Below are 10,000 nucleotides of genomic sequence, written 5' to 3'. Positions count from 1 at the left end.
AGGCGTGCATGTTGGTCCAAAGCTTCTTCAATGCCTCCTTCAGGTCCGTGATGTTGATAGGTCGAGCTTTTACAATCTCATTTTTCATCACATGCCAGGCATTCTCGTTAGGATTTAGGTCAGGGGAATTGCCTGGCCACTCCAAAACACTGATATTATTGTCCTCGAGGAACCTTTTCACCCCTTTAGACTTATGAACAGGGGCACCATTATGAATAAAAAGATCACACTCGTGAATGTTCCAAAATGTCAGCATGTGGTCCCTTAACACCTCAGTATAATTACTTCCCTTCATCGTAATGTTCTTAGGAAGAAAGTATAGTCTACCTCTGCCCTTATAACCACTAAAAGCACCCCAGACCATTACACTGTCAGGGTGCTTCACTGTTTTCACGTCATACCTCTGGTCATAACGGGACACACCACTACCTTATTCCTAGTAATGACCCTCGTATTGTAGATGGTCTTAATGACCCTCGTGTAATAGATAGTCGTTTTAGTATGATAATAAGATGTTATCTTCATTATAGAATAATAAAATATTATAACCTTTATATTATAATAAGGTAAAAGGACCCCAGTGGAAATAAGTCACTCTGACTTTTTTGGGTTATCTTAGGTTCTCTACACATGCTGCTATGTATGATAATCTATAACTGTATTTGTGTATACCTGAATAAACTTACGACGGACCGGTCTTAGAGCCGCTCCTGACGAGCCTGAAGGTACTCTCGTCGTTGAACATCACATTCTTGCCACTGGTCTGAGGTTCAATCCTTGTACATCTTGCAGAACTGAAGCCGTTTCTTCATGGCTTCAGTAAGCATGGTTTTCTTGGAAGCACATCGAGCAGCCTTTTTCAGGTCATTTTGCAGTCGGTGCTGAATGGTTTGCACTGCTACGTCTTTCAGAAGTGCAGGATGCTTTTTCTTCAGGTCTGCGACTGTTATGGCAAGATCTGATAACGCTTCCTCTTCAGGATCTTGTCTGTGCGAAGAGAAGTCTTTTTTTGGGGGCCCCAGACCCCACCCTCCTATGTGGTACAGTGCCAGGTGGGAGTGAGGCAGCTGCTTTCTTGAGGTCGTAAATTGCCATCCTAGTCACTTTCAAGTCTGCTACAGATATCACAGACATACATTGCTCTAATAGGGTGAGTACACGAGTCTTCTATGCAATTGAAAGTTTAGTTCGACCCATTTGACCACTTGGAGCAGAGATATGGCGTGGCAAAGTTCGTGGTCGGGTGGAAAAAAAAATGGGCAATGAGTAACAACAAGCAATCCTTCCTCATCGAGCCCTGGAAGAGCACTGAAGCGTGGGGTGGTGGGGAACGTTGGAGCAAGACAGGCTCCAGTACACTAAGCCATCACAAGCTCCGCTCACTTTTCTTATGACGGAAATTCAAGTGAAATGTATACACCAAAATCTGTGATTCGAGCCCATGTCGTTTTGGCCTGCCTCATGGTGAACGAAAATCACACATGACGCTTAACCCACAGAACCTGCAATCCTATAAGAATCAAGCACCCAGCAGAGCTAGGTGTTTTACCTTGATCCGAGGACATACGGTGGTGTGGGTGCCTCTGAGCTAATTGCATTCTGTAATCGATTCTGATTACTCGTTCGTGGTTACAATATATATATATATATATATATATATATATATATATATATATATATATATATATATATATATATATATATATATATATATATCTCAGTGACCCTCGTTCAGTTAAAAGTTTTAAACCAAACCTCTCTCCATTGTGTTAAAAAGCAGTCCTGTTTACTTCAAGGGTAGCCTTACAAAGTCGCTTGCTGCTGGTGCCAGTGCTGTGTGATCCTTATGTGTTCAGCGTTTCTCCCTGGATATATTAGTGCTGGTGTCAGTGGATTTTTTCAGACTTTGCGTCTAGGGAAGGGGGGGGGGGGTAAGAGTCTGGGATAACATCACTCGTCCCGTGTATTACTACGGCAGTAAATATAGTATATTTCATCCCTGAATGGTTTGTATGCCATTGACGATTTGTTTGTGCCTTTTGAGTAGCTAATTTGTTGCACGTACAATTTTCATTTTATGAGCCGTAGCACATGATAAAGAATTACAGGAAGTTATAATAGTTCTATGATATCCCCGTATGCACTACATGCTCTGAGAGCTGTAGAGCATAAAAAGGATTACAGAGTCCCGTAGAGCTGTATGACCTATTTAGGTTTATTTTTGTGGGTGTGGCTATAATACAGAGGTCATATTGAGTCTTTACTAAAGTCCATTGGGTAATGTTATGTGTTTTGGATAGTAGCCATTTTTTATTAGTTTCGTCACATAGTTGTTTCAAAATAACGTGATTTTCCTTTGCCTCTGGTTTATATAGATACATATCTACCTGGAGTTTACCTGGAGAGGGTTTCGTGGGTCAACGCCCCCGCGGCTCTAAAGGATTATATTTTTGGACACTGTCCTATTATTTTAGTTTGTGCCTGTCTTTGCTCGCACGATATAGTATTTCATATACTCTTCAGGGAAGAAATTGTCTTTGTGCCAGTGAGGGGTTCTTCATCCAAAGAATTGGGGTTATTCCCTCCCCTTCCCTTCATCTGATCAGACCCGACTAACTCCCCTTTCCCAGGCGTTGCATAACTTTACCATTGATATATATCTGGTGGATTTCGAGTTTTCCTACTCCCACAGGCCTATCCTGAGCCAGCTTGTCTGGTACTTGCTTGGTCATCCAGGCTGTTGCTGCTAGCAGTCCGTTGGCCCCACATATCCATGACACTTGTCGGAGGTATGTGTCAAGTTTGCTCTTGAATCATATTTGTATGGTTTTGCTCTGATATTTACTGGAGAAGTGATTCTCAGATCCTGTGACCACAGGTTGAATTGTTTCCTCGTGATGACTTCAACACTTGTTTCTAATATCTTCTGTTAAGATATTATAGTGTGTGTACGCAGATGCTGATTAAATTATTTTGTGTCCACGGCGACCATGATTTTCAATGGATGTATTTTTACATTTTGTCACATAGCTGACACTCCAGTATATTATTATAATCCAGTTATTATAATGCATCCCTCATGATTGGGATCTCTATTCAAACTAAACTGTCAGACATGCTGCATTTCGCGGTTTATAAGACGCTCCGTTGCATTAGACGCATCCCATTCAGAAACAAAAGTTAAGAGTGCCTAATACCAAGTAATATTTACTCCACTGAAACCTATGGTAATTTTACCTGCAGAAATAAAGTTACGTTTGATTTGTGGGTCGGTCAAAACATAGGAATAGGCCTAGTGCTCACCTCAACACCCCGATGATCTCTCAGTTTGAACTGGTGAAACAGTCGCTAGTGGCTGAGTTGCTGGTGTGTGCGTAACTCTACATAGTGAGGATCCCAGAGTGCATACTGATGCGTCTTTGTCAATGACTATCGGTATAAACAAAAATGGGTGCTTCAGCTGTTGTTGGGCCACCGTACTTGCCTGACAATATTTGACACTATAAGTACCATAATATACGGTAAATATGATTTCCGGTACTTAGTAATAACGTGAAAATACCCAGCATGTGTTAACGATTGCGTTATTTTAAAGTGCCTACCATAAACGACGCTGCTTTGTGACTTCGGTAGTTTAAGAAATGAAGGAAGGTGTTACTTAAGGAGGAATTTCGTTTTCTGTCAGCATCCCAGTACAGTATCCGTATTTCATAAATAGCTTGTCTCAAAACGTTATTAATATATTGTGATTTTGAAACACTGGATTTGTTTTAGTTTCAATGGCTCGGCATCGGACGTAACTGGGAGAGCTACAGCCCACCCCACAGCTCAAACTTATAGCTCCCGTCACTAACCTTCAATTTAAATGGCGCAGGCTGCTTTTTGGGGACATTTTATGGAAAAATGCGTCTAATAAGCCCCGAAATACGGTACTTTCAGCTTAGCTTTAATACAGCAGCGATAACGCCCTGTAGCTTGATAATTTTATTTTCTCCATACTAGAGATGGGACGATATCGATATTTTTGCCAATACCCATACCCAATTTTCGACCTTTATGATACTTTTCTTATATTTATTTTTAAAATTGTCATAACTATGTTCATTATATAAGTAAATGCTTATTACACAATGAATCTTAAATAACACAGGAAGGTTAAATGTTCAATAACTTAATTTTTCTAAGATGCTAATATCATTACTCATTACATGGCTTGTTGTATTAGTGGTTGTCAGAGGCACTTGTCGATAGTGTTTCTGTGAACTCTCACTTGTGTGTATGTGTTTGTGTATGTGTGTGTGTGTGTGTGTGTGTGTGTGTGTGTGTGTGTGTGTGTGTTTTGTGCCGAATAAGCTGAATCGTAGAGTTTACCAGAACAGCAGAGCGAAAATTTATTAATGCAATTAATCTGCGAAAATCGGCCTGAAATTACGAAAAAAATTTATCATTGCTTTCAAGTAATATAAACAAATTTAGTATGGTTTAAGATATATTTAGTAGAATTATGCTAACTGACCAATTCGGTTTATTACACACGACATATACAAGATGAGTCAGGTGATACCTGAGTCAGGTGTGAAGGTGCCTGTGTGTGTGTGTGTGTGTGTGTGAGTAACCCTCACAATCGTGAGGTAGAGTGTTAATGTTTAGTATTTTTAAGCATACATGTGTTGTTAATCTTTTAGAAAGGATCGGCCGGTTTTTAGCCGATACCGTAAAAATGGCCGATACCGATACTTTGGAACATCCCTACCATCCATACACATGTTTTACTTATTTCATCTGACTGTGATGGTCGGCGTATCTGATAGCTCTTGTCTGCGCTCTTCTGCTTCAAAACCTGTATGTTAATTCTTTATACAAGAGTTTTAAAACTCCTGTATGACAAATTAAAATTGTTTTCGGCATCACTCTTGAAAGCTATTTTTAGTCAGTACATCAACTTTTATTATTGGTTGTTCCAACATTCAGGTTTCACTACCTTTACGGTCGCCATCTGGAGAACACCCAGACCAGGAAGTACCGGCGAACCTACATGAATGTATGACTACCTTTACAAATTGTCGTTATCTAATTAAAAAAAATCCTTCAGATGTATGTAAATTATTACGAACCTTTGTTACAGCCTGCAAATATTGTCCGTACATATTAAGGTGGGGGTCTAGACGATAGGCTGGTTAGAAAACCGCTCCTGTATTTTGTGGAAAGGTTCCAGCAGGAGACTCGTGGTCCCCCCTCTCCTCGGCAGGAGACTCGTGGTCCCCCCTCTCCTCGGCAGGAGACTCGTGGTCCCCCCTCTCCTCGGCAGGAGACTCGTGGTCCCCCCTCTCCTCGGCAGGAGACCTAAGTCACTACACCAAAGTATACCCCTCCCCCTTTCCCAGCAGATAATCCATGCCGCCCCAACCCAGAAGGCCACCCCTCTCCCCTATAAGCAGAAAACCCCCGCTTCCCTACCAAGTTGAAGACCCCCACCCCCCTCACCAGGAGACTCCTCCCCTCCAAAGGAGGAGACCCCCCTTTCCTCCTCCCCCTCCCCAGCAAGAGCGATTCTCCCCAACACAAGCAGAAGGGGATAGAGAAGCTTCCTGGTGGTGTATATATGTCTTCCCTTACCTCAGCCACATGTACAGTCCAGCACGTGTCCTGTCTCCTCGCCTAGAAATAGCTCTTGGGGGTCACCTGAGGATTGTCCTTCCACCTTTCCTTCTAAGGAAAACCTTTAAAGTTAAGTAGATTCTTTGATATTTTATGGCGTAACATTTAGTAAGATTAGACAACTGCTAAATTAGTTTTATTGTAAAACTAAATATAAATATTGTATGTCGTGCCGAATAGGGAAAACTGGTCAGTTAGCAAGAACTCGTTTAAAATTAAGTCTTTCTTAAAAATTTTCTCTCACACGTTTTTATTTATGTAATGTAAAAATAATAATTTTGTGCCCAAAAAATTAGAAGAACTTACCTAACCTTATTATAACAAGCGCAGTTTAATTTAGCCTAATCAAACTAAATATATTTTAGATAAGTTTACAGTAATTTAGTAATAAACAAACACAATGAGATATATTTTGTTCGTTAGGTTCAGAATGATTTTTGCGAAATTATTGCATACACAAATTTTTACTTCCCTTATTCGGCAAGAAGACCATTGTTATTTAAACCAAATATAACGGGTTTATTTGGTGTAGCTGGTAGCGGGGAGTAAATGATACGTCTTCGGAGGCTTCTTACTTTATTTGTAATGTCGTGGTGGGTACACAGGCTTGTGTGTTGTGCCCATGGCCCAGGAGGGCCATCCCATGAGAGGGAGAACTAGTAGGCCTTGTGTCTTGCTGCTAGGCCGCTGTGAGAGTGAGAGTGTGGGCCCAGCATCCCACTGACCTGGAGCAGGCCCAGAGGGCAGCACCTGAGTGGTGCGAAATATGAACTAAGCTGGCAGACAGCATGGGCTGTCCGTACAGACAGTACAGGCTGTCTACATAGGCTTGGTCACCTGCCATATGGTCGTCCTGACCATGTCTGGCGGTAAAAAGAAACTCGGTCTCTCTCTCGTAGGAACGGCACAGAACACAAAATAAAAACATATATATATACGTATGGACATGGAAAAAAAAACTTCCTACAGGGAGGGAAGAAAAAAACATGTGGGGTGTGCTAAACATCGTGGTCATAGGCAGTGAGCGTCGAAGGGCATCACTGCTTGCCTTCCTGCGTCTGGACAGATACTGCAACACAGGAGACATCGCTGCAGCTGAGCTGTGACATAACAAGGTACGGTCTCCTCTGGAACGGTGAAGCAGTCATCACAGGAGTCGCTGCAGGTTTTCACTCAACCTCGGGCATGCTGGTGCCCTCGAGGCATCAACGAAACTCGGCAACTGGGCAGGACTTCTGGCAAGCGACTCAGGAGGACACTTCTCGACTGGTACTGTCGCTGGGCTGTCACTGCCGGCGAGCGTGGATTGAGTTGTGGAGCGAGTCATGGCAGAGACGACTGGGCGAAACATCTGGGAGTCGTAACATCATACACCAGACTGCATTGAGCAAGCTAGCAGTCAAAGTGACATCTTTGTGCAGGCTGCTCACTGAAGCTTGTGACACGAGGCTGACACAGCGCCTGCCGACAGGGCTAACTGCGGCTTGACGAGTGTCATTCTCGGCAGTTGGAGTTAAAGCAGAGGTTAGTCTAAGCGTCCCCAGACTTGTTTCTCTACATATAACTGCAATCTGATGGTCTGGAGGTGAAGTGAAACAAATCTCGATGGGAATCGTAGCAGGTACGATTCTGCAGAACATTACGAGCGACGAGCATAAGAGCTTTCTGTACAAGAGGGCTCGGGCTCAGAGCTGACTGATATCAGCTGTCAAACGCACTGGTCACACGGGTGACTAACACAGTGGTGCTACTCAGGTCTGGCTCAGACCTCACTGGACACACGGAAACTACACACACCCACGGTACATGCGGTACAACATGGCTTAAACTAGCAAATAATGCTTTTCTGTGCACAAAACTGACACTAAGCCGTACACTAACATGTGAGAACACTGACTGAGAGGAATTAGTTAAACACAGGACATATATCTTCTCTCAATCTTCTCGACAATACTGAAATATTTACTGAAACACTCGATGTGACATCATGTGATGTCAGGCGTGATGTCGCGAGGTGACATCAGGCAAACATCGTGACGTCGTGAAGTCGGGCAGCATCGTCGGTGACGTCAATGTGATGCGGGCAGCAGACCACAGCATGTGGCCTGGGACATCTGGCTTGGTAACCCACGTGACATCGCCCACACCCCACATGGCCGTCGTGATCTACGTGGCATGCTGATCCACATGAAAGAGAGCTACTAGTACGCCTTGTGTCTTGCTGCTAGGCCGCTATGAGAGTGAGAGTGTGGGCCCAGCATCCCACTGACCTGGAGCAGGCCCAGAGGGCAGCACCTGGATAGCGCAAAATATGAACTAAGCTGGCAGACAGCATGGGCTGTCTGTGCAGACAGTACAGGCTGTCTACACAAAATTGCAAGGAGGGGTGTTAATGTTGCAGTTTAAAAACTGTAGTGTAAAGCACCCTTCTGGCAAGACAGTGATGGAGTGAATGATGGTGAAAGTTTTTCTTTTTCGGGCCACCCTGCCTTGGTGGGAATCGGCCGGTGTGATAATAAAAAAAAAAATATATATAATTTCAACAAGTCGGCCGTCTCCCACCGAGGCAGGGTGACCCAAAAAAGAAAGAAAATCCCCAAAAAGGAAATACTTTCATCATTAAACACTTTCACCACACTCATACATTATCACTGCTTTTGCAGAGGTGCTCAGGATACAACAGTTTAGAAGCATATACGTATAAAGATACACAACATATCCCTCCAAACTGCCAATATCCCAAACCCCTCCTTTAAAGTGCAGGCATTGTACTTCCCATTTCCAGGACTCAAGTCCGACTATATGAAAATAACCGGTTTCCCTGAATCCCTTCACTAAATATTACCCTGCTCACTCTCCAACAGATCGTCAGGTCCCAAGTATCATTCGTCTCCATTCACTCCTATCTAACACCCTCATGCATGCTTGCTGGAAGTGCAAGCCCCTCTCCCACAAAACCTCCTTTTCCCCCTCTCTCCAACCCTTTCAAGGACGACCCCTACCCCGCCTTCCTTCCCCTATAGATTTATATGCTTTCCATGTCATTCTACTTTGATCCATTCTCTCTAAATGACCAAACCACCTCAACAACCCCTCTTCTGCCCTCTGACTAATACTTTTATTAACTCCACACCTTTTCCTAATTTCCACACCGAATTTTCTGCATAATATTTACACCACACATTGCCCTTAGACAGGACATCTCCACTGCCTCCAACCGTCTCCTCGCTGCTGCATTTACCACCCAAGCTTCACATCCATATAAGAGTGTTGGTACTACTATACTTTCATACATTCCCTTCTTTGCCTCCATAGATAACGTTTTTTGACTCCACATATACCTCAATGCACCACTCACCTCTTTTCCCTCATCAATTCTATGATTAACCTCATGCTTCATAAATCCATCCGCCGACACGTCAACTCCCAAGTATCTGAAAACATTCACTTCTTCCATACTCCTCCTCCCCAATTTGATATCCAATTTTTCTTTATCTAAATCATTTGATACCCTCATCACCTTACTCTTTTCTATGTTCACTTTCAACTTTCTACCTTTACACACATTCCCAAACTCATCCACTAACCTTTGCAATTTTTCTTTAGAATCTCCCATAAGCACAGTATCATCAGCAAAGATTAACTGTGTTAATTCCCATTTTGAATTTGATTCCCCATAATTTAATCCCACCCCTCTCCCGAACACCCTAGCATTTACTTCTTTTACAACCCCATCTATAAATATATTAAACAACCATGGTGACATTACACATCCCTGTCTAAGACCTACTTTTACCGGGAAGTAATCTCCCTCTCTTCTACACACCCTAACCTGAGCCTCACTATCCTCATAAAAACTCTTTACAGCATTTAGTAACTTACCACCTATTCCATATACTTGCAACATCTGCCACATTGCTCCCCTATCCACTCTATCATATGCTTTTTCTAAATCCATAAATGCAATAAAAAACTTCCCTACCTTTATCTAAATACTGTTCACATATATGCTTCAATGTAAACACTTGATCTACACATCCCCTACCCACTCTGAAACCTCCTTGTTCATCCGCAATCCTACATTCTGTCTTGCCTCTAATTCTTTCAATTATAACCCTACCGTACACTTTTCCTGGTATACTCAATAAACTTATTCCTCTATAATTTTTACACTCTTTTGTCTCCTTTCCCTTCATATAAAGGGACTATACATGCTCTCTGCCAATCCCTAGGTACCTTCCCCTCTTTCATACATTTATTAAACAAAAGTACCAACCACTCCAACACTATATCCTCCCCTGCTTTTAACATTTCTGTCATGATCCCATCAGTTCGAGCTGCT

The sequence above is a fragment of the Cherax quadricarinatus genome, chromosome 32 (genome assembly GCF_038502225.1).
Source record: "Cherax quadricarinatus isolate ZL_2023a chromosome 32, ASM3850222v1, whole genome shotgun sequence".
Classification (NCBI taxonomy): Eukaryota; Metazoa; Arthropoda; class Malacostraca; order Decapoda; family Parastacidae; genus Cherax; species Cherax quadricarinatus.
Note: the sequence above shows the minus strand (reverse complement) of the source record.